The 26,803-nt window shown below is 43.6% G+C and overlaps 1 long non-coding RNA gene across 5 annotated transcripts in view; it reads right to left on the reverse strand.

Moving 5' to 3' along the window:
* Nucleotides 1-218: 218 nt before the first annotated feature.
* LOC138526123 (uncharacterized) overlaps nucleotides 219-26,803 on the reverse strand; it is a 519,167-nt gene continuing 492,582 nt past the window's right edge. For all 5 annotated transcript variants that reach the window (XR_011283498.1, XR_011283500.1, XR_011283499.1 and 2 more), the window contains one exon: nucleotides 219-973. This is a non-coding gene — a long non-coding RNA (uncharacterized lncRNA). The remainder of the gene's footprint in view (nucleotides 974-26,803) is intronic.

Genomic DNA, 26,803 nt, shown 5'->3' on the forward strand with positions numbered 1-26,803 from the left:
TCGTCTGCTCTCCACAGGAAAGCTCACAATCTTCTGGCTAGATGGTGGAGGGTGTCCGATCGTCTTAAACACCGAAGACCTACTGGTCAATGGGTCTTTTCAGAACAATCCTCTGCTACCACGTGAACCCATAGGCACTTTAAGCAAGGTAACACTATATGGGATGGATGAGGATGCAGAATTTACTCTTACACCAATAATAAGACCGACTCAGGAAGTTGGCAAAACTTAGCTGTTTTATTTGTAATTATCTAAAACAGGGAGTACAACGGACGTCAACGGATGTCTCATAGTATTTCTCTTAACATGTTACATGAAAAAACACACATTTATAGTAAAAACTTGTCATCATCGATGCCATACTATGTGGCAAAATAAGAAAACCTAAGTTGGATTGTGGTTGGTCTAGGGGGAACATCTAGGTATACTTTCTATGGGGAATAGGATTGTGATTGGATCTCTAGAGTCAGGTGGACAACTATTCCCACCCCTAGTGCAAGTCATCTTCAGTGTCATAAAATACACGTTTCATTGGCTTTCAAAATATAGGACTCTTTGTTATATGGCCCTCTATAATTGGTTGGCATGCTTGTACCCTTCTGGAATATTCCACTCGCTAGCAGCACGCAAGCTGGCATCCCAGGTGCTTGTGTGTGTACTTGACCATGCCTTCCCACCCAATTAGCCCATCATCCATCATCACTCCTGCTGTCTATCATTCGAATTGGCCTTGAACTCGGCCTGGCAAAGTATCACTGTGCCTGAGAATAGAAGGGAGTGTGAGCACATTCTTATCTCCAGTCTCGATGTAGCTTGCCCAAAGTCTCTTAGTGTTTTTCCATAGCACCTCAACAGGAAGTCGTCTCGCTTCTCACGTTCATTGTATCTTCTTGAATAGATAGCCATTTTCTTGGCTGCCCCAACCCTTGACACTGGGCCCGACAAGCCTTCTCGTTTTTTCCTCTATCGTCAGCTGTCGAAATATAAATATAAATTAAAAAAAATAGAGAGGAGTTATACTATGCTATGTTGTTCAAATTTAAACTGTCCACTGCTGCCATTTGCATAGTCTACAGGTATTCTGGCAGATAGCAAATAGATGTAGTTACGTTTAACTGCTGAGTGCAGCATGGTTTAACCAATTAAATAAGAGACACTGACACGTGTGAAAATTGTTAATCAAAATTAAAACCACTTGCACCACAGTATTTATGACTACGACTAAGTGGGCTATACATTTAATGCTGTGCATTACTGTGGAGTTGCTTAGTCCCTCTGGGTATTTTTTTGCCCATTCAAAAGGAGGCATGGAGGCAGAGAGTGCATACTTAAAATATTACAAACTGGGATGGTAACCTCATGGGTGGGCTGAACTGCGTGTTAGCACCTTGTTCCCCAGTGATAGGAGTAGCGGGCCATTGAAAGTAATGGAGTGGGTCCCTGGTAGATGTTGAGGATGTGTGTTCAGGGGGTTCGGTGATGGCCTGAATGGGTATTGGGAAGTCCTGTCTGGGTCTGGGTCTGGGATTGTCCTGAACTCCAGACCCCATGTTTCAGGAAGTGAAGAGACATTCCTGCTTACCTGGGAAGACAACTTTCCGTGCTAGAGTCCGCACACAGTTTATATCCTTGGGTGCATGCCATGATAGACTGGAGATGGGGCTCTGGGAAAATCCCCCTTCTACCTCCTCCAGGATGCATGTCACATATCCTTGGGTGCATGCCACTAGAGACGGGAGACGGGGCTCTGGGAAAATCCCCCTTCTACCTCCTCCCGGATGCATGTCACATATCCTTGGGTGCATGCCACGAGAGACGGGAGACGGGGCTCTGGGAAAATCCCCCTTCTACCTCCTCCAGGATGCATGTCACATACCCTTGGGTGCATGCCATGAGAGACGGGAGACGGGGCTCTGGGAAAATCCCCCTTCTACCTCCCCCAGGATGCATGTCACATATCCTTGGGTGCATGCCACGAGAGACGGGAGACGGGGCTCTGGGAAAATCCCCCTTCTACTTCCTCCAGGATGCATGTCACATATCCTTGGGTGCATGCCACGAGAGACGGGAGACGGGGCTCTGGGAAAATCCCCCTTCTACCTCCTCCAGGATGCATGTCACATATCCTTGGGTGCATGCCAGGAGAGACGGGAGACGGGGCTCTGGGAAAATACCCCTTCTACCTCCTCCAGGATGCATGTCACATATCCTTGGGTGCATGCCACGAGAGACGGGAGACGGGGCTCTGGGAAAATCCCCCTTCTACCTCCTCCAGGATGCATGTCACATATCCTTGGGTGCATGCCACGAGAGACGGGAGACGGGGCTCTGGGAAAATCCCCCTTCTACCTCCTCCAGGATGCATGTGACATATCCTTGGGTGCATGCCACGAGAGACGGGAGACGGGGCTCTGGGAAAATCCCCCTTCTACCTCCTCAGGATGCACGTCACATATCCCTTGCAGCATCCAACCAGACTGACTGGGGAATTGAAGGAGCTATGGGAAATCTCCTATATACATCCTCCAGGTTGCACATCACATATCAGGCATGCATCTTTGATACCCAGGGGCCCTTTGAGCCCCAAATAGAGCTTTACCAAAGTGACTTTGTTGCAACAAACACAAGCACACATACTCCCACACTCACATTCAGTGACTCGGATGTGCACTCATAACTCGACATTAGAACTGGGGGGACCCTGTTAGGGATCAGAATGACCCAGTTCAAAACGGGTGGTCTGGCCTGACCCTCCTTTCGGGTCACTGCCCAAAAAAGGGGCCAACCATGAGCCTCACCTGCTGCCCCATTTCGTAGAATTGTTTAAAACGAAATAATTAAAAAAGCAAGTGACATGAAAACCTAAATTGGATGTAGGAATAATTTAATCTAAATCAGCCATTCTTGTATTCCACCCACTCTACAGTCGGCCAAAACCTCCTACTTTCGGTATCGGCAGTGACACAATTTGCGTATTTGATCATTTTGAGTATCTGGGAAAAACGTTTACAGGCAGTTTGCGAGAGACAAAGCCCAATGAAAAGCAGAAACTGAAAATGTCCCAGACTCTGGGAGCCATTTCTGGATTTGCGAAGGCCTGTAAATCTCAGTCAATACCAATGACCCTCAAAATCTACAGTATAAAATCCAAAGCAGTAGCTACTTATGGTTTGGGCCTTTGGGCAACAGACCCTGTAATTAGCCACCTAACTGTGGGCAAAGGTTTTTTATGCGGCTTCTTTGTCTTTCATTTTCGACTCCAACTTTTGCTACTCACAAAAAATTAAGAAAGGAGTATTTGTCTGTTGAATTAATGAAACAACCAGTCAAATTATGGTTTAGCATCTAGGTAAAGAAAAAGTCCCTTATCCGCGGTATCTTAAGTCATATTCTTGCCTTGGAAGGTAACTCTTAATCTCTTCGATGGTGTTCATTTGTAAAAAAAAAAGTATTAAAAAAAAGTATCTTACCGTGGCAAATTTTCCTGAACTTAATTCTGATTCTTCCCAATTCCCCAGAAAACTGCTACATAATTTAACTCAACAACTGTGTGTGGAGCAGGAATATAAATAACATCGTAAACCAGGTAATAGCACACATTTCGCCTTCAATATAGGAAAGGTCCCACTCTACCTAATTTGGTCTCATTTTAAGCATGATAGTTCCCTTATCACAAGAGCGAGGCTTAATTTGCTTCGAGAGGGGTAACCATTAAATGTTATTCAGCTAACTCCACCATCGAGAAAGACCTTAGATGTCTTTTATGTAATGCACTAAATGCAGATTTGATACATTTTTTATTTTTTTGTCCGGCCTACCATAATATTAGGAGAACTACCCTGAATGTTCTTTTACTTTACTCTGTGTAGACCAGCTATGCAGTTTATTCTTCCAGCAAACTCCAAAGAGGTGGCATGGACCATACTAATTTTTCATTGCTGTAATAGATTTTACTCCTGTTTAAAAAAAACCTTTGTAACATTATGTAAATTACCCTAATGTTCTGTCATGCAATATGCACTTTATTCATGCAAGATTAGACATGCACATTACTCTTTATCAAAATGTTTTAGGTGGCGGCTTGGATTTTGTCAATCCTTCTCCACACAGTATTAAGTGCAGAGACCGTTATTGTTGACTATATGGTTGTATGCTATTGTATTTTTTTTTTTTTACACTGATGTGGGCACTTTTATGGACATAATATTTGTCCGAAATAAAGTATTTCAACCAAGTGACGTTATAACCGCACGCACAGGAGCACGACTGTATAACGGACTGTTCATCCCCTTCATCACTCAGTGATTGGCTGGGGCGGAAAGGAGCACTTCAATTCCTTTTATGACGTGGCGGTTGGCGGAGAGCGATTAGCAGTCTGGCAGTGAATGTGAAGCATGTTGCTGCTTCATAAAGTAAGTGCCGCAGTTTTCCACCCCTTTGGCTGTGGCCCCACTCCTGTGTCCCCCTAGAGAGCCATCATCGCCCATAGCTCTCCCTTTCCCGTGCCATACAAGAATCACTGGCGTATGATCCCTTCCAGCCAGTGCTGCCGTCCCCATTTCTGTTCAGCATCCCCAAATCCATATGCCATCCACCAACAAACACTGGTGCTGCCCCCCTCCCCCACATCCGCCATCCCCTGTTCTATTCTATCCCCTAACCCCCAACACTGCCCCATCCAACAAACACTGATGCTGTCATCTCCCAGCACTGCCATCCCTATTTCTCTCACCCACTATCCCTCACCATGCCACCCCAAAAGCACTGGTGCTATCCTATAACCCCCCCCCACCCTGTCGCCTCCATGTGCTTTACCTCCCTGTGCCACCATGTTGCATAAAACACTGGTGCCCGTTTCACACAGCCATTTTCGATTTGGGGTTGTTTTACCGCGGATGAAATGTTTACGACTGAAATGACTGCATGCAAATGTACGTTATACAAAATTGTTCGTACATTTCCAGTTCATACATCCATGGTAAAACAACGCCAAATCTATAGAAACACTCCTCCGGCCACACCCCCAACACATCCCCAGACCCCTACTTACCTTTCAATCCGACGTGTTGTGTCCCTGCAACGCTGGTTCCCTTTCACTTTCGTGATCGGGAACCGGGGCCGCAGGGTCCTTTTCTTTTTTTATGGTCGGGTCAGTTGCAGGGGGGTACCCACAACCCCCGCTCACTATACAGAATTGTATAGTGAGCGGGGTGTTGAGGGGGACACACCGCAGCCACCACAGCCTTTTCTTTTTTTTTTTTTGTCCGGTCATCTGCAGGGGTTCCTTTTTTTTTGGACTGCAGGACCAAAATCCTGCTGCTTTTTTTCGTGACCCACACCACTAAATAGATACTACGAAACGTCCTACTAACATTTAGTCAGTAGGACATTTAGTAGTATCTGTTTTCGAAACTTTGGTGGTGTAGGTCATTTGGATTCAGTCATTTTGGCCGTAACCCCATTTTCCTGGCTAGGCTTGCGCTTGATCAAAAGAGCAATAGACTAAGCCCTAGTTCAGATGTGATTTCGCCTTGCTCTACTGGAGATACACTCACTCATAAATAGAAACCTGCTCTCTCTCTCTCTCTCTCTCTCTCTCTCTCTCTCTCTCTCTCTCTTTCTTTCCCCTCTCTCTCTCTCTCTCTCTCTCTCTCCCTCTCTCGCACGTACATGTTGATATTAACATACACTCAACCTCACATTACCACAAACTATCACATATACATGCATATAAACAGACACATACACTCACAGATGCACATGTACACTGATAAGCAAGCACACACTCAAGCAGAGGCACAGAGCCATCCATGCACTGACATGCATACCCTTATGCAGTGAGACAAATGCATTCATGCATACGTGCATAAAAAGCCACACACAGATCTCTGGGGATACATAGCTGGTGATTAGTAAGTTAGTGTTTGCTGCCAATAATTAACTGTTCAGTGGTCTGCCATCTCCCTTGCCTGATGTGGGGGCGAAAGAAGTGCCGGCTATGTCATGGGTCGGGGGTTGGTGAGGTAATGGGGGTTCAAGAGTTGACTCACATAAAACATGTCCATGGGGGTCATAAGGCTGCCATTATGACACATTATGGTGGCTGTGTATACTCACACCATGTGATATGTATTGCTGTCATATGCCCAGATATCAGTTATTGCCATCATATTCCCACAATGAAAACTGTATTGACATCTTATACCATGTATTGTGTAGCTGGTGCTCCTTTTGCATGCCATATACTGTCATGGTATGACCAAGTGCTCACATTATATGACATTTCATACCCTGAACCAAGCAAGAAATGCCAAATACTGCATGACATCCCCAAATTCCCACAGCATATTTTAGCCAAAGTACTCATATGACATTCTACGTTCATATATGAATGTACCCCCACCATATATCTATTACTGCCTTTAATGAATGGGTGTTCAGATAATTTTCCCAGGTACTTCCATCATACATTATATGGCAGGATTTGCCAAAATACCACCACGTCTAAACTGCATATACCAGATAGCCAGGGAGATTGGCCTAACAAAATTGCAAGCATATGCTCTGGTATGCCCCTCTTCTACTTAGAATGTTCATCATGTGCCCAGGTATTTAGGTACCATACATCCATGCGTGCTCATGCACATAAATGCCCTTTAACTCTCACATCCATACACACATTCATTCTAACACATGTGCTAACACATGTGCTCTCCCACCTGAAAACATGCACTCAACCACACAGAGGCACATACATCTATGCACAGGTGCTACTAAACAAATATCACCAAAGCCAACTTTTTATATTGGCGGTGAATAGGAATTTCCGAGGCACTTCCTGTCTATAAAATGGCAAAATGTTGGGAAATGGTTTTATTGGCTGGGCATATGATAGTAATACTATTAGTGCCTGGCAGATGCTTATCCAATAGCTATACAGAAGCCGAAACGTTGGCCTTGTCAATGCAAGTTTCTAACAGGGCTTCAGTGCAAGGAACAGATATAAATCAAGTGGCTGAAGGCATAATTGGTTACGACATGTTCACTACACTAATGACACATTTACAGCTGCAATTAAGTCATTAGCCCTCATTAGACTGCTTAGAAATAACACCGGCAGGCCACCATTTGATGTTACTGCTTTACAGAATTAGTTCAAAGTGATCCAAGGAGGATGTCCTTTAGGCAAGGGACGGCAGATAGTGGATGGTATTGGCCAAAGGGATAAGCATGGAAATGGGCAGTCAATGGTGGGTAAATATGATATGATATATGTCATATATAATGCGCCTGGGCACAAGTGTTTCTAGGCGTGACAAGACAAGGGAGGGAAGACAGAGGGATGACAAGACAAACGATCTTACCACGCCTTGTGCCATTCAGATCGTGCAAGTGTGATGTTGTAAAGTGCAGGGGGAAAGGAGGAGAGGGAAGTTCCAGGGAGAGGGAAAGGGGGTAGTGCAATCAGGGCAGCATTGCTCTGAGTAAGTGCAGCCAGGGCAGTGTGGCACTGGTAAGTGAAAGGAGGCAAGGGAACTCTGGGTAACTGTTACAGCACCTAAGTGTGTGGTAGGCCGGGAGGCTGATTTGGGGTTGTTTTACCATGGATGAAATGTCCGCGATGGAAATTACTGCATGAGAAATGTACGTTAAACAAAATTGTTTGTACATTCCCATTTTGGATAGCCATGATAAAACAACCCCAAATCAATAGTAACACTAACCCCCCCGCCCACACCCCCAACCGCTACTTACCTTTCATTCCGACGCACTGTGTCCCTGCAACGCTGGTTCCCTTTCACTTTCGTGATCGGGAACCGGCGCGCATGGCTCCTTTCCTTTTTTTTCATGATTGCAGGGCAGCTGCAGGAGACACCCCCGCAGCCCCCACAGCCCTTTTTTAATATTTTTTAAAAAAAATTTCGGGACTGCTGGACAGCTGCGGGGGTGTCGCCCACAACCCCGCTCACTATACTTTGTAGTATAGTGAGTGGTGTGTTGCAGGGGACACACCTGCAGCCCCTGCAGCCTTTTTTATTTCCGGGAGACTGCGGGACAGCTGTAGGGGACACCCCTGCAACCTTCGCTCACAGTATAGTAAGCAGGGGTTGGGGGGACACCCCTGCAGCTCATACAGCCCTAGACCAAATCCAAATGACCTACCCAACCAAAGGTCAAACTTTTGGTAGGTAGAACATTTGGTGGTACCTATTTTCGAACTTTAAGATGGGTAAGTCATTTGGATTTGGTCTGTTTGGCCAAAACTGGGAGGCAGTGCAGGAGAGACTGATCATAGAGGAACCTGGTACTCTGAGGGTAGCCAAGAACCAGTCAGCACAGAAGACAGGTAGGTCAGCAGGGAAGAGAGCGAGAAAAAGCAGTAGAGATATTTCAGGGCTGGAGAGATACGGTCCCTGTGCTTAAGGCCAAGGACAAGTCTCGCAGTCCTGTTCTGGATTATATGCAGAGGGCGGAGAGTAAGGCATATTGAGATAGACACTGTTGCAGCAGTCCAGCCCAGAGAAAACCAGGGCTCTGGAGACAGTGATATTCTGGGGGAAAGTGAGAAAAGAAGAATACCTCTGAGGAGGTGCAGCTGGTAGTGGGTCTTCTTGGCAAGGTCCCTGATGTGAGGAGAGAAGGAGAGAGTGGAGTCGAAGATGACACCAAGGATTTTAGCCTCAAAGGAAGGCAAAGGAAGCGGGCCCAAAGATGGCAGCCACAGTAAGAGAGGGAAAGCAGGAACAGGGGTCCCAATGAGAAGGATCTCCATCTTACTGGCATTAAGGCAGAGATCATTGGAGGCGCACCAATCCTGAATCGTGGATAGACAGTCAGGAATAAACGAGAGAGAAGAGAAGGCTTAGGGGAGCCTGAAAGAGAGCTGAGTGTCCTCAGCCTAACACTGAAAGTTAGAGCAGAAGGTAGAGATCAGGTGGGCCAAAGGGGCAAAGTAGAGATTGAAGAACCAGGGTGTGATGCTAGAGCCCTGGGCAACACCACATAATAATAATAATAATAATTTAGCATTTATATAGCGCTAAGAACCCTCAGACATCTGAGCGCTGCTTATTATTACCCATGGTGTGTGGTGCTCATTTATCAACCTCGGACGGATGAAAGGCTGAGTTTGTCCCTTCAGGGATATGAACCTGCATCAGCAGGCTCTGCACAGATGTCAAAGTGAGCGCTCTACTCGCTGTGGTATCGGACCATGTGGAGAGAGAGGTGGGGGAGAGAAAGGACAAGTTGGACCTGGGAGGGTCGGTCCAGGAGGAAGGAGGTTAATCACGCCAGGGTCTGATCCGTGATGCCCAGGTTTCCACAGAGTCATTTGATCAGGATGGCGTGATTGACCATCTCAAAGGCATAGGAAAGGTCAAGGAGGATGAGGACAGAAGGAAGGCTAGAATCAAGATTAGTGATCAGATCTTTACGGGTGTTCAAGAGAGTCATTTTCATGCCTCTGACTGCTCTGAAGCCAGGCTGATCGCCACGGAGATAACCAACAGATTCAGTGTGGATAGCAAGCTGGGAGATGCGCAGCCTTTCCAAGAGTTTGCCCAGGAAAGGAGTGATAGATATCAGGCGATAGTTTGCCAGACAGGAAGGATCAGCAGAAGGCTTTTTAAGGAGGGGGTGCAAAAATAACCAAACAACATCCACAAGCTCTGTCTCCCTCCTCACATGTCATCTTCTTCCTGGCTGTTCTCCATTGGAATAGTTTCAGCTCATATGTGGTACTTAAAACACCACCCAATTGCAAAAATAAACAGGCAATTATACTGATTAGCAGAAAAAGGCACATTCCTATCCATGAGAGCACACAATCATGAATAGAATAAAATACAATATTAGCTATATAGTTGTTCTCTAAATTCAATGTCTCTCAGCCAACTGAGAATGCAAACTCATAATTGTATTTATAAATTACGTATTTTAATTTTGCAGACTCTGCGTGGTCTGATGAATCTGGGGGTTTCATCCCTTCTTCATTGGGGGGAGCCACCCCTTTTGAGGCTAGGAAGGTGATCCTTCTAAGCAAAACCTTACCTAGGGGTTTGGGAAAGTGGGGTCTCCATAGGAGTGACTCCCCACCAGGGGACAGGGACTTCCATTCTGGTAAGGAACTCCCTACAACTGAGACATTCTCTGCATATATCTGTGAAAGGAGAAGGTGCGTTCTCTGAAACTGACGTTTTTTCTACAGTGATTCCTTCATTTTGTGTGGAAAGCAGCATTGCAAGCAGGAGCTCTTGCTGCCCCCTGCTTCCTGGAGGAGGCGGGGCCTATCTCGCACACGTGACAGATCACGTGTCTACAGGCGAGCATTAACTGCCGGCACAACCGCCTGAGTGGCGAGCATCTGTGAAAGGAGAAGGTGCGTTCTCTGAAACGGACGTTTTTTCTACAGTGATTCCTTCATTTTGTGTGGAAAGCAGCATTGCGAGCAGGAGCTCTTGCTGCCCCCTGCTTCCTGGACGAGGCGGGGCCTATCTCGCACATGTGACAGATCACGTGTCTACAGGCGAGCATTAATTGCCGGCACAACCACCCTCGCGGCGTAAGCCCTGGTGACAGAAGGGCTGGTGCTGTTAGGCTGTTTGGCGGCTTTGGTGCTAGAGCTAGTAACAGAAAGTTATTTCTGAGTACATACACAAATAAGTGAAAGAACTTACACTGATCGCCAGAAAGTGGAGACTGTGGGCCACTGGCCTTTGATCCACTTAGTACCGCTCCTACTGAATATTATCTTTCCGCTCCAATTCGCGTAAGCCTGATGATTTTAGCAATCAGCAGTTGAGGAGAGCGGAGTATTCCAGGTCCTACATTGCCTTGAAACCGGTCACGCCAACAGATTCACGTGACCATATTGTGGCAATACCGACAGGAAGAATTCCTGATAATCATCAAAGTGCGACCCTTGCGGTGTAAAGGTCGCTGCTATTTGTGCGAGAGGTGCAGTTGTGGCCGGCAATAGTCGTGGTAAGTGCACAAGTTTATAGGAAATTCATTACTTATTTAAGATCGACAAACTTAAATGGAAATCACTAAACCACGCACTAGATTGCAGGGTAAACTAGAGGAATCCTTAATGCCTATAAATAAAATGACAAACCACCAAGTACCCCATGGTAATTTATCGAATAGCTTGAAAACAACAAATTCCCATAATATGATCAATGGGAAACCGATGGATCAGGCGCACATGGACAATCTAAAGCATGGATCGCAATATATTGGTCGCGATAAAGTAGACATAAAGACCATACGATCTTACGCTGTTCCGAGGACTGTCACTGATCACGATTTTCCAGCACGTGACGATACTTATTCACTTACTCATCAAAATATGTTGGGTCCCATCCAGAGAAACGATGATAGCCACCTAACGCCCCTTCAAGATCGTGCGAGAGCAGCCAAACAGCAATGGCAAGCAACATACTTGCCTATTGGCACAAAAAGTGATGAGCCCAAAAAATCGCTCCAAGCCCGAATTGCACGTCTTTCACTTGACATCACCGAAATTGATGCAATTATGGACTCACAAGAAAAAAGAAATGAAGTATTTGGGGGAATGTACACGCCAAAGCAAATCGGACAAATTGATACCTCGACCCCGATTGGCCCAACAGGATTCGTTGCTCCTATCAAAGAACCTTTGACTTCTGCAGCGAAAGAATTGTCTAAGTATAAAGCGGATGAAATGACTTCCTCTTCTACAAATATGAAAACTGGAAATATAAGTTATTCTCCGGAATACCAACATAGATTGCCAACGACGATGCTAGATTTACAGAATACATTGGTATCGGTTCTATCTACAGCTATGATCCCGTTTCTAAAGATCGAAGAAGCTATGGTGGATTCAATCAAAGATCAAGCAACACTGTTGGCAATGATATTGACCAAGCAAACCCAGTTTGAATCCTTCATAAGTACTATTCAAGAACGATTAAAATATGAAGCAGAATCATCAAGAACATGGCAAAATAGATTAGCGGAAGTGGCAAGGGCTGATAGAGTTGACAAACTGACTTTAATGGACACAGTTTCAACAATCACTAAAAAAATGGTTGATGACAAAGTAAAAAAACATGCCCAAGTGATGAAGCACCTTATCTGTGCATCTACACAAACTCAGACAGAGAAACTACCAAATGTGGAGATGAGGAAAACGGATCAAACGACACAATACGAAAATCAATTACGTTCAGTTGCATCACAGAACTCTCAAGTATTTGCAATACAAGACAAAAATGAGCCACCCCCTTGAAACCCATTCGATATCTTTGATCTCTCGAAACGGGGACTAATAGGTCAAGATGTATCGATCAAATCGAAGAGCAAAAAGATTACTAAAAATCCACAAAATGGGTCACGTGCCTTTCTGAGAAAATTACAAACTACCCTGAAAACGAATAATGAAAGGACAAAGAAAAATACAAAACTGGTGGCTACTAATCAAACCACTATCCAACAACCTATCCCGAAAACAGGAAAAATGAACAAAATACAAAAGGCTCGGCCACAAGGTAATCAAACAGTGCCTGAACCATTATATGCACTCATAGATGTAATTAATCAAAAAACATGCATCAATTCTACAAACTCAACCAAACCGATAGACATATCGACGGAAGATGAAGTAAACGACTGCAACTCTATTTCTATAAACTCACAAGACGAGTCCCTCATTGTAATAGATGAATGTCAAGATTCCTTAACAGATTGCTCAAATAGCGAAAGCACCGAAGACGAACAGCAAACTAATATCTCCCTGGCATACTCAATAGTTTCTGATGAAGAAATATGGCCATCAGAGGAATCAGAAAGCCCAACTGAAACCAGTAGAAACGTGGCGGCTCAATTAAGTCCTAAACTGGTCAGACCAATCTTCAAAAACCCGTCAAATGCCTCCTGTGCATACAGAATAGCTATATACCCGATGAGTTCAAGTACAGAAGAACCGGTTATATTAAACAGATATAACATTCTGCGATTATTTAAAGCCATTCCACAATTTACTAAAATTGAAACTGGACATATTGAGTTAGTTCTATTTCCAAACAAGCAATACATGGAAGAAGCCCACATTGATTTTTACAATCACGACATCATGCAACGTGTCCTTGACACTAAACACCAATTGGCTATTTTGGGATTTCAAATAGAAGAAATCATGGTCTCACGATCGAGGGTGGAAAAAAAATCAAGAACGCTAGAGCTATTCAGCAAAAATATATTTAAAAATCAAAGCACACAGAACAAAACTCAAGAATCCCCAAATTATTTGATTGACTCAAATCCTAGGTCCCATAACCAAGATAAATTACAACGGGTGGTGTGTAAGCAATCTGAAACAACTAGAAACATCTCCAATTTTAATGTGAACCAGAGTGCAAAGACAACATACTTATAACAACGAAAAGATGTACCTGAAACCACCACAACCTTATGTTCTTGGAATACGAGAGGTCATAGACATCTGTTTGATAATGAGTCGTCTTTACTTGAACAGTCCGACATCATTGGTTTACAAGAAACCTGGCTGAAAGAGGAAGTACTATGTGATGGCTATAGAACGTTCATGAACCCAGCTATATCCTCACAACAGGGAAGACCGGCATCAGGAATGTTGTTATTAACAAAAATCAACCCTTTGTGGCAAATAATAGAAAGTAAAAATATTCACCCTTGGGCCCAATATCTTTCCATCAAGATGCCATCAATCCATAACACCATTGTACCTAACACTGTAGAATATACTTGCCTATCGATTTTCAATATATATTGGAATCCTACTGCTAAAGATGCAAGCAATCGCATACTCATTATTTTAATTTAGAAATCCATCTAGAAAAAAAGAAACACTATAAACGTCTGCGACAAATAAAGAAAAACAGAAGAGACTATGAAGCCGAAATAAAAAAGGAAAAACAAAAATACTCCAACTTAATGAAATCTTATAAAATGGCAATAAAGCAACACGACGCAGAAGAACTTTTGAAAGCGTTAAATCAGAAAAACACACGGCACCTGTGGTCTTTGATGAATGATTCATCGAAAAAACAATCCATGATTCAAGAAGTTGAACCTCATACATGGGTTAAGCACTTCGAAAATCTATACAAAAAAACCTAAACACCATCGAACAACAGACCCACAAGATGATACTGACGACTGGAGCTTGAAATGGGACTTAGAGGACATTACCAACACTATCAGGTGCCTGAATTCATCTAGAGCACCTGGACCTGATGGGCTAGCCAACAGCAACCTTAAAGCAGAACCAGAACACTGGGCCAAATTCTTTTTCCATCTTTTACATCTGATAGAAAAATCTAAAGAGATTCCACGCACATAGTCTGTAGCTGTTTTAATACCAATCTACAAAGCAGGTGATCGGAAAAATCCGGCCAACTACAGACCAATTGCCCTGCTGGATCCGTTAGGAAAAATATTTGCCGGATATCTACAAAAGAAATTGAACTATTGGGCCATACAGCACGGAAGACAAGCAAAAAGGCAAACTGGCTTTGTCACAAAAATAAGTACCAACGTCAATCTGTTGCTATTAAATATGCTAAAATACAAAGGGGTGACGAAAGCACATCAGGTCTATGCAATCTTCATAGATCTAAAAATGGCCTTTGATTCAGTCAATAGACAACTTCTATGGTCCAAATTGGCTGCGTGGGGCTGTCCATCTACTATTCTGAACCCAATACAACAGCTGTATTCGAATACGTCTATCCGAGTTCGACTTACAAACAACGGAAAGGCAACAGAATCAATTCTGACTTGGAATGGGCTCAAACAGGGATGCCCCTTGGCTGCTTGTCTTTATAATCTCTTCACCCACAATTTTGAAGAAAAAATTCACCATCCGATGGCGAATCCTCCTAAAATCAACAGTGAAAATGTTCAAACCCTAATCTATGCTGATGACATTATCATCTTGGACAAAACCGTGAAAGGTCTGCAGATAACATTGAACAAAACTCAAAATTTCATGAAGGAAAATGATTTACAAATCAACATCAACAAAACCAAGATAATGAAACTTATAACTGAAAAATCCAAGAAGCAATGGACTCCAAAATTTTATCTGGAAGACAAAGAGATTAAGCTAACCAAAACAATAAAATACTTAGGTGCAATAATCAATCCATCGGCAAACGAAAAGGAATGGCAAGAAAACATTGAAGAAAAAGCAGCATCGTTAGCAAGGCAAGGCCGTTTTTTTCATCGCAAATATGGCACTTACTCTGCAAAAGCTACAACTCTACTATATAAACAAAATGTCATACCAATCTTGACTTATGCGAGTGAATCCCTGATAAACCAACATCTATTGAAATGGTCCAAATATGAAGCTATTTTCTGGAGAAAAACCCTTGCCTTGCCAAAGTCATTTCCGATTGCCAGAATCAGATATGAACTTGCCTTGCAATCTATTCAGTCCATAGTGCTATGGAAACAAATGGACCTCCACAGAAAAATCATTTCAGAGGAAAATATACCATCGTTGGAAATTCTTAAAGAAAAAAAAAAACAAGCATCCCAAGTTGCAGCTTTAATAAAGTGGACAAGTGAAATTAAGCAAAAAATGCAAGAAGAAGAAATCACAGAAGAAATGTTAAGAAATAGACCTCAATATGCAAAACAAAAAATTAAGAAGAATGATTGGATAAGAACGATGGAAGAACAAACAACTTATAAACGCCAATTAACCAGCTACATGGAAGCAAGAGCACTCAACCAGTTGCCTTCTTATCTCGTCCAATTCCCAAGTGTGAAAAATTGTGATTTATTCTTGCGATTTCGGCTGAACATCTTACCCACACGCGAATACTTGGCTTTAACAGACCGAGCCAAAAATATTTCTCCTGTCTGTCGATACTGTAAAGATCCAATGGGGAAAGAAACTTTTATTCCATCTAATCATGGTGTGCCCAGAACTAAAAAATAAACGAGATCTATTTAGAGATTTTTTTTAAATCTCAGAGCAACAAATGACAGCAGAGGAGAGATGGGCAACACTGCTCCAAGGAAACCATCAGTGGCTGATCATCACAGTGATCAACTTCTGGATTGAGATCGATAAAGAATTATAAAAGAAAAGCCGAATTGAATCACAGTTTTAAAAACTTTTTTGTTATGAAGACTCAAAAAAATGGAAAAATGAAAAGTTTGACAAATCAAACAAAACATTAAAAAAAAAAAAAATATGGGAGTACCAGAAGTGGATCAGACTGTCAGCTGTGGAACTCCAAATAATGTAGAAAGTGCATTTGAACAGCTGGCTTAATACAATTCTGCCCTCTCAATGTACTTAACAGTTAAACACACACCTTTGGAATCTGGTAGCAAGAGTAAAAGGAATGTCACCCTTGGATGGATGAGAAGCGATATGCATAGAGAAACCTCAGATGTACCAATGTTATTGGGAGGCAGAGTCACACTCTGAGCGGAGCCGGCTGTGGCATGGAGAAGGACCCAGAAGGAGGTCCAGAGAGAGAACCAGAAATAAACCAGGAGAGAAGCCCCAGAGAATGAGAAACATGGCCCATAAGGCACAGGGCTGTGCAGAGTATGCGAGGCTGAGTGGAGCCAGCCCCAAGGGACGTGGTGGGCCAGGAGCCCAGGAAACAACGCCAAATCCAGTGAGCGAGAGACGAATGAGTCCCATGCTTGCAGTATGTGAAATACAAGAGAGAGAGAAACATAGCACAGAGCAAAGAAACACTCCCACTTGCGTTATGGAGAGGAAGCCCAGGAGTTGAGGAGAATGCCAGTGTCAATGGGTTGAAGACACCTTGCAGGAGCAGGACCTGCTCCAGGGAAGGTATGCAGGTTGATCACAGTAGAAGGGGGCACAGAGACCAGACTATGTGAACATGAAAAAACATGTCCCTATGAGGGGCAACCAGGTCTATAGAGGGAGAAATACATAAATAGTAAGAGTGTTTATGGGAGCTCTAAAAACCTGAGCCTTGGAATCAGCCAAACAGCTCAAACCTGCACACACAAACTAAGATAAAGATATATCAGGAGAGGATACACATACCCTGTCGAATCGACTGAGAAACTGGGAACAAGATATTATATGATATGATATGTTATGGCATTTATAACGCGCCTATACATAAGCGTTTCAAGGTGCGACGAGGCAAGGGAGGGGGACAGAGGGAAGACAGAGACAATGATCCTACTAGGCCAGGGCGACATTGAGATCATGCAAGTGCAGAGGAGGGGGAGGGAAAAGTGCAGGGGAGAATGGGTTGGGGGCAGTGCAGCACATAGGATAACAGTAAAATAAATAAAGACAATAAATAGAAGTGCGGCCAGCAGGTGGCAAGTGCAAGGGTAAGTGCAAACATCAGGTGTCAAGTACTAGTAGGGACTGTAGGGATACAGAAACAGTCCCTGAGTGCAAGGATTTCCAGAAGGGCAGTGCAGGTGTGCAACTGGCGGTGAGGGGACCTGGACCTGAGATCAGAGGGTAGACAGGTAATCAGTGCACCAAGAGTACCAAGGGAGCCAGGAGTACCCTATAAAGGAAGTAAGCAATCCTCCCAATGAGAAACCAGAATCAAGCAAACTGGAATATTGCAAGGATGGACCCACAATGTTGATGGAGGAGGATTAAAGAAATATTCCTTCCTCTACGAACACTGAGAGCATTTACTTTTTCTGGAACTTGAAATTTTATGCCATGCTAGCTTAAGTACCCGGCTTCGCCCGGGATCTCCATTCTCACATTTATTTTCATATTCCACTGAAAAAGATGAATGAATATCATTGTTTGCCACAAAGGAAAGACGCAATACATGTTCATTTCACTAATTAATTGAACACCACATTTTCATTTATCTCCAATTTAAATTCTCACATGAATAGAATATTTGTATGCTTACTCTGATTATTTTCAGTGTTGTTAGCACCGGTGGCCATTTTTGCTGCTAAACACACACTGAAAATATTCAGAGTAAGCATACAAATATGATATTCATGTTAAATCGGAGGTAAGTAAATATGTGGTTTTCAATTAATCAGTGAAATTAACATATATTGAGTTTATTGCAAAACAAATCAATGAAAAGAAAGACACACAAATTTCTCCTAAAATTTGAAAACAAAAAAACACAAGACCAGTTTAGCACAGACAGCGCGATGATGAGCACTTTCTACAAATGACCTGTAGATGGCGCGTGGAACACTGAAACACATAATGGCAAAAAATTAAGAAATTATTATCTCGGGAACGAGATGTCCTATCGAGCTAGAAATAGTTGCATTAATTCGGCAATGAAATAAAGAATATGCCATGCAAAATTCATCTCACCGGCCCTCACTGTTCATGAATAGTTAGATCAAGATCAATGCAAATGCAAACCCACAAACAAACACAACTTTGTTTTATATATATATATATATATCAGAGGGAACCCTTTTCTTTATTTGAATATCTGACAAGATGGACACAAACTGATAATGTCAGGAGACCTGTCTCCTATTTAATAATTTTAGTAACTGAAACTAGGAGAGATTCCTGGAAACACTCAGAGATGGCAGAGTAAAGAACATGAACATTGAGGGCAACCGATATTACCCGCTTTCCCATTTAAGTTATTTTTCTAAGTAGTAGGGCCAGTTTAGAAGTTAGGATTTGGACAGAGGAAAAGGTTTATTGTTTTTTTTTTCTAATTTTGACGAGCACCCTTAGTTTAGTTTAGTTGGTAGTAAGCTTCCCTATTATCAATAGGGTCAGTAAGTTTTTTTTTCAAATGTAAGCAAAACTCCTGTAGTAAAAGTATGTCTTCTTGTCCAAGTTTTCCATCTGGTACGCCGCAGTGGCCACAACGCAGTATGGCAGTTCCCCATAGTTTCTGGTGTTCTTCCCCCAAAACAGGAATCCACTGCCCCTTGAGCTCTGTTCCAAGTGAATGAAAGTGTCGGAGTGCATTTGATACAATAAACACACAAAAAGAACTCGGTATACCAAGTAATTGAATAGTTGCTTATCTTATTGCCTCGAAGTTCTATGACCATGACCGTCATGTTTCGACAGTTAGACTATTTCTTAATTCCCAGCCTTTGGTCAGAGTCCTAAACACATTTTTGGTCATCCTTTCGGCTGTTTGGTATAGGTATAGTTCTGTACTAAGACAACATTAATGTCCTCTGGTTAGTGGGTGGAGTTTTGTAGGAACCTTTCTTTTCACTTTGACCACTTTATTTCAGCGATATAGTCAGAAAGGCATGCATACGACATTATCAAAAGAACAAATCACAAAAATATTGAAAACAATTCCATAGATGCTGGATTTCAAGCACTGTGTCCAGTAATGATATTGGAGACCAGTTTCCACAATGTTGTGCAGCACCATATCTGAATACAAATCAACAAATATAATGTTCTGTCCTTTCATCTTAAAAAACAAGTTTGACAGGATAAAAGCTATACAAATATAATTGATGCAAAAGCATACAAATCAACACCTTGAACATGCTAAACATGTTTTCCATCTCATTCAATTTCTTTAACTTTAACAGTTGTATGTGTCTCCCCTATGTGTTAATATAATCCAGACAAGCACAGAACATCCATCAAAAAAGAAATATTAGATAACACAGATGTCCTTCTAGTGATGGCTTGTCTCAAAAGATTTGTCCTAAAAATGACAGCAACGACCAGCTTACATATCGGTTCTCTGCTCATAACAGATCTAACAAGGCAGGTCGACATTGTGCAAAATATCTATCTTTAAGACCTATGACCAGCGTTCTTGCTCTAATTTATTTGAAAACTGGACAGAAGAGCACAAAGTGCAGAGTATCCTCCTCTGCCACGCAGCCAAAGGGGCACATTTTGCATTCCTTACCCCGTGACCAACAAGACAGCATAGATCATATAGGGAGGCAATTCATTTGTGCACGAGTCAAGAGGTTTCTCTCTGCAGGATAACTCAACCATAATAAATTGTTTTGACTTTCATCAGTTGAAATAATGGCCAGATTTCTATTAGTGCTGTTCTGTATTTCCATAACTTCCCTATCAGCTCTAGAGATTGTTAACAGCTGATGCTTAATCTGTGCCACAGCAGCTTTAGTGATGAGCGTGGGATTAATCAAATGATGTTCAGCATTCAGTTTTACCAGCTACTTCTTTACATGATACAACAAGGGCACTGTCCACATTAGCCCTCTGGCCAGCAAATGTTTCATTAGTGAATATGTTATCCCAGGCTACGGTTGGCCCATAAATGAAGCCAATGCATGATTGATTCCAGCACCATTTCATCACCCCGGAACAACATGCCTAACTCATTATGGACACCATAGTTAGCGGCTGACTGTTGAAGGCCAAGAATACGGTTAAAAAGAAATCCTATGAGACTTGAATGCTCTGTACATCACCATAGTCCCATAACATGGCTCCATATTTTGCAACTGCTTTTGCTTTGCTTGTGTAAACCATCTTTATCAGGTCTGGTGGCTTGGTGCTAGACATCGGCATGAATATATTTACACCCCAAGAGCTTGCTTGAATCTGACCTCTTGTTTCTCAATATGTGCCCCTGGCTTCAGATTGGGAGTAAAACGTATCCCCAGATAATCAAAACACTGCACTCGCTGGAATGTTACACCTTTTGTAAGCAGTGGGGCCATTTTCAGTCTCCTCCTAGACAGGTGACATGTCATGACAGCCGATTTGGCAGTGTTGACTTTCAGGTTTAGTGATGTCATAAAGTCTGTATGCGCTGTGACAAGGTCCTGCAAGGCTCTTGGCGTACAAGCTATCGTATGCCAAGACCGGGTATGATTTCCCATTCATTTTCGACATGTTCATTCTAGCCCGCATCAATAACTCCCTTAGCCCATTGATGTACAAATAAAATAAAATAGGGTCCATTAAACTCCTGCCTTAACCTGAATATAAGGAGTGCAATAGCCAAAAGAACCACTTCTCACCAGGCATGGTATTTTTGTACAAACCAATCAACAAATCTATTATCCCTTTCGGGCAAACCTGTGAGCCGAGCAAAGCCCACAGTTTTTTTTCCTGTTCACCTTGCCAGCGGCTGTGCTCAGGTCCATAAAAGCAGATATATTGGTTTGCTCTATAAGTAAAGTGAGTTAGCCAGGATGAGATAGAGATTTAAAATGTGTTCACTTGTGCCCAGGCCTGGGCAGAAACCCAATTGTATGTCATCAAGAGGATTGCTAGTATCAATGCAAAATTCGATTTTGCCCAGCAACACTCTTCCAAAGATCTTAAACAAAGAATCAAGGAGAGAGATCAGTCTACACTAGGCCCGGTTGTCTCTTGGACCCTTGTTGTAGATTGGGCGGATAATTGCTTTCACCCATGATTCCGGGAATTGTGCATTTATGCACTTAGCATTGCAACAGGCTGTCAATACTGTAGGCCATAATTCTATGCTTTCTCTAAACAGATCAGATGGAATACTGTCCGGACATGGTCAACAACCACATTTCTGATGAGCAATTGCGTCTGCTATTGCTACATTAGAAAACAACACCAGTTGCATTTCCTCTCCCAGTTGTCCTATTTCTGGAATCTCAAGTGCATTTTGATGGTCAGTATTCTACACACCAGTTGCGTCGGCGGGAGGGTCGTTGTAGAGGTTGACCAAATGAGCAGACCAATTTGCATCTGCAATGTTAGTTTCTAGTCCATCACCCAGTCTTTTATGTTTAGGACCCAGAGAGACTAGGGGCCTCATAACGACCCCGGTGCTAAACCATGGTGCTATTAGCACCATGGTCCATGCCGGGGTCCGCCATGGTGAATGGCGGAATTACCGCCCCATTCCAAGGTTGGCGGGGCGGTAATTCCCCATTCACCATGGGCCCTTCCCCATTCCCATTTTTGCCCCATAGGGCTCAATGGGAATGGGGAAGGCGCTAAGTACGGTGCCGCAAATTGCGGCACCGTACTTAGCACCAAGGTCCCTTTGCGGGTTGGATTTTAACGCCTGCAAAAAGCAGGCGTTAAAATCGCCAACCCGCAAAGGGACCTCGTAATCAGGCGTTAAGGGGTTAACGGCGCCGCCACCTTTTACAGCGCCGTTAACCCCTTAACGCCAGGGTTGTAATGAGGCCCTAGGTCCCAGAACTTCTTAGTGTCATTGGTATTATCGGCCACCACCAAATCTTCAGTTGCATTTCCTCTCTGTTGTCCTATTTCTGGAATCTCAAGTGCATCATGAGGGTCAGTATTTGCCACACCAGTTGCCTGGGGGAGTTTTTTTTTAGAGGGTAACCAAATGAGCAATCCAGTTAGTTTCCAGTCCATCACCCAGTCTTTTATGTTTAGAACCAGAGATACTAGGTCCCAGAACTTCTTAGTGTTACTGGTATTAACGACCACCACCAAATCTTCCCATGCGTCCCTGTCTAGGATTCGCTTGCGCTCAACTACTATCTGCTTGTTATTTGCTCTGGTTGATCATATGAGGTTTCTGTTGATCCCTTCTCTTGCCTTCTGGAACTCCTTATTAAACTAGTAGACCTGTTTCGTGGGGGTAATTTTAATGACCTCCTTCTGACACTCTGCAGTCAGCTTCTTGCACAAGAGATCAAAATCATCTTAGATGTTAGTGTCTCGATGGGGTTGAGCCAGTTCCTCTATCATGTAAATAAGGAAGGGTAAGACATTATTATAGATCTTCTGTAACAGCCTGTCGATTGTCTGGTTGTCACCTTATCTCACGTTTAGTGCCTTCCAATTTGTTCGCACCGAGATGCAGGATAGCCCTGTTCTCTTCCACATTGGTATTAACAAACTCCAATACTAAAGGGAGATGATCACTTAACACATCCTCTAGAATATAGAAATCCTTAATCCTGTTCCAAAAACGGATTGGAAGGCAACAGTAATCAATTGTTGTACATCCTTTGCACCCTCTAAAAGTTGCTTTTCCTGGTCTATCACTCTTGTTGCGACCATTAGTTGACCTCAGGCCCCATTGGTGCAACCAAGATGTTAGCCTAAATCCATCTGCACACATTCTGGGATCCATCAGCTCTGGGTCAGGAACTTCCAGCAACAGATCCTGTGTTACCCAATAGGTCTGGTGGGGGCCCACTGACACATTTGTTGGAACTACCAAAATGGAATTGTGCATGTGGTTATTTTCACCTTACAACAAAAGTACTGAAGATCACCTCCAGTATTAGGCAGCAGTCACAAAATAAATAAATAAAGTAATAATCAGGTGGAAAGCTAATTTTGAAATGCCAGCTTAGTCCATTATATGTAATAGGTGCTACCTCCAGGTCTTTCTTAATAGTTAAATTTAGATAGAATGCATAGTGCGATATGTTAGCGTTCTTCTCCTAAACTGTATTCATGTCCAAGGGGGGTGTTTTAGTTGACAACCAAAATTACGGAAACATTAAATAAATTGGGCTGTCTATCACAAAACTGGCAGGACTCTGAAGTAGATGGGCATATTTTTAAACTTTATTGCTTTGTATATAGAAAATGGGACCTGCAACCTTTTGTGAAGTATAAAGGTGATGAATTAAGTGTAATACAGAATGTAAACCATGGTGAAAAGGCAGCAGAATACAGTCCTTAACTCTGAGCCAATATTCCTATAAGGCTATTACAACAAGAATCTCCTTGGTGCGGACAGACAACCGGTATAGCCTTTGGAACAGGTGGCAGGCCAGTTTGTCAGAGGATGTACAGGAAGCACACCATTTCCTCTCAGCTACCCTGCACTTGCGTTTAAGGGTGACGAGATCTGAGTCGTACCAGGAATTGCACTTGGCTTTGGGCTTCAAGCGGATCCTCATGGCAGGGGCAAGAACATCAAGAGTATCAGATATAGCAGAGTGGAGCGTAGAAAGGGCTGTGTCAGGGTGTGAGTCAGCCTAAGGGGGAGGTGAGAAAGTGGTGTCAAAAGCCTCAACTGACACATGCTTCATGGGTCAGATAACCAAGAAGGTAGGTAGCAGTGCTGGAGTTGGCTTGGCATGAGGGTTGGAGAGAGTGAGCTGGGAGGAAAGGAGAAAGTGATCACTCTGGGAGAGAGGAATGGTGAGAGGGATAGAAAGGAGAAGGTCTGTAGTGATCAGAACATCCAGAGTGTGCCCTGCAGAGTGAGTAGGGCCAGAGGGGAGGATAGAGAGTGAGAGAGAGTTGCAGAGGTTGCAAAACAGTCCAGGGGAAAGCCATGAAACATCTAGGTGGATGTTAAAATCTCCAAGAAGGAGGAGTTGAGTAGTCGAGACCAGGAGGGAAGAGGAGAGGTCTGCCTACTGAGAGAGGAAGGAGGAGATCTGACCAGGTGGCCAATAGATGGTAGCCACAGTAAGGGAATGGCTAGGAGAGAGAGAGAGCCCGCAGATGAGGCATTCGAAAGAGGAGTAGGCCTGCATAGGAATGACAGAGGCAGGAATACACTCTGGGAAGATCAGGGCTACACCCCCTCCAGAACGATTGGACCTGGGCGAAGAGAGGATCTTGTGCCTGGGAGGAGAGTGTCAAAGCTCATGACAGAGCTGGCCATGAACCATGTCTCAGTGAGACTGAGGACATCGAGGTCAAGTTCTTCGAGGAGGTGGCAGATGTCCGAGGAGTGTTTGACAGTTGAGCGAGAGTGTAGAGTGGCAATATGGAAAAGGTTGCCATCCTTGAAAGACTTCCGGGGAGGGACACAAATCAGAGGTACACTCTGGCGAGGTGTAGAAGAAGCCAGAGGGGGGCAGAAGAGGAATGAGGAGAGGGCAAGGCAGCCAAGGAGGAGACAGCAGGCAGAGGCAAAAGAAGCCGTGGAGGGAAGAGAGGGGACAGCAGGAGAAGAAAGGAAATTTATGAGGTGCGGGAAGCATCTATCAAAGAGGAGGCCTGAGGGCCTTGGACCAAAATGGTACCATTCAGGTAAACATTAATGATGACCTTAGAAGAGTGGAAGGAGGCCAGGACAGCCTCCCACCGGTTGTCACCATTAATGGGATAAGAAGAGAAAGGAGAAACCACAGAGACCATATGGAGAGTCCATAGGTCTGGTGAGGGAATGACAAAGAGGATGTTGGTGAGGCTCTGCCTGGAGGAAGCACTGATATAGGTGTCAGCGATAGGGAGGTCTGTGTTGGAGACCAGGATGTCCTTTTTAAACATCTTCCTACCGGATTTAGTGAGGAGAGCAGGATAGTCAATAGAGAAGCAGTTAGAAAGGATAGGAGAGACAGAGAGCATAATAGAGTAGGTAGGGAGAGGAGAGAAAAGGAAGGGTGTGAAAGGGGGCAGGGAGAACGTCACCTGTCTTGCCCTACCATCAGAGGAGCATTCATTAATGCTCGGTCTATGGTCGCCCACGCACTCGACATTGCTGACTTTATCACTACCAACGGCTTGGACTTCCTTGCCATTATTGAAACCTGTAAAAAAAGAGGGGTGAGGCGCGCAATCCAATTCCTGGCCAATATACTACCTGAAAAAAGAAAAAGAATAAATGGGTTAAATCCCAAAGTGTCCAATTCACTGGGTTAGATCCCAATTGTTGCAAAAATATTCACAGGGTTAGATCCCAATTGTTGCAAAAATATTCACAGGGTTAAATCCCTTATGCTGCATTGGTACTGTTGTTCTCCTCCTTCAAATATTCCCAGGGCTGGATCCCTTATTCTGCATTTGGGCTGCTGTTCTCCTCCTCCTACCACTTTTGTGTCCCAACACTCTTCAGGGAGGCTGTGTTGCCTTTCACTTCAGGTGAATCCAATTAAATTGCTAATGCAGTCTCTAAGAATTATGGGAGCTGTAGTGAAATCTTTAGTTCAATTCAGGTGACCAAGGAAAGACTCCCCTCCAGGAGCACACATCTTACCCTTAGCAGGGGGAGGGGGGAAAACCATAACTATGATTCTCCACTGTAGGGAAAAATGCCCCCGGTGCTGCAGCCTCTGGAGTCCGGATCTCCACAAATTACATGTAAAAAAAGCGGGGTGAGGCGCGCACTCCAATTCCTGGCCAATATACTACCTGAAAAAAGAAAAAAATAAGTGGGTTAAATCCCAAAGTGTCCAATTCACTGGGTTAGATCCCAATTGTTGCAAAGATATTCACAGGGTTGGATCCCAATTGTTGCAAAAATATTCACAGGGTTAAATCCCTTTTGCTGCATTGGATTAAATCATTCCTGTCCAATCGAACCACCAGGGTCTTCGCACCCTCTACCTCAACCCGCCCAATTCCCATCTATTACGGCATGCCACAAGGCTCTTGTGTCTTGCTGATGCTTTACAACATCTTCACAAAGCTCCTCTTTGACTGTCTTGACAACCTGGGTGTCACATATGCGAACTACGCGATGACACCCAGGTTCTCATTACGCTGTCAGGGTGCTGTGAAGATGATTCCAAACTAATTAATTACATATACTTGGAGATCCTGGCATGGATGGCCGACCATAGCCTATGTCTTACCGACGAGAATGGCTGACCATAGCCTATGTCTTAACAACGAGAAGACTGAGCTCCTGATTGTCGGATCCCAAATACGCTTCAACAAATTAGAGCCACGCTACACATCCATCAACAGTGATGGAAATTTGATTAAAGTTGCCAAAGAAATCAAAACTCTGGGGGTCTCATAGACTCCCCCCTTTCACTCAAGAAGCAAGTGAATGCCACCGCCTCCACTACCGCCTACACCAACAAGCTGATTTACGGGTGCAAATCATTTCTGTCACCTAACAGCTGCATTACATTAGTGAGGGCCCTAGTACTGTCCATAATCGACTATTGCAACACCCTCTGA

This window comes from Ambystoma mexicanum, chromosome 7p, assembly GCF_040938575.1.
Source record: "Ambystoma mexicanum isolate Mex_15411 chromosome 7p, UKY_AmexF1_1, whole genome shotgun sequence".
Classification (NCBI taxonomy): domain Eukaryota; kingdom Metazoa; phylum Chordata; class Amphibia; order Caudata; family Ambystomatidae; genus Ambystoma; species Ambystoma mexicanum.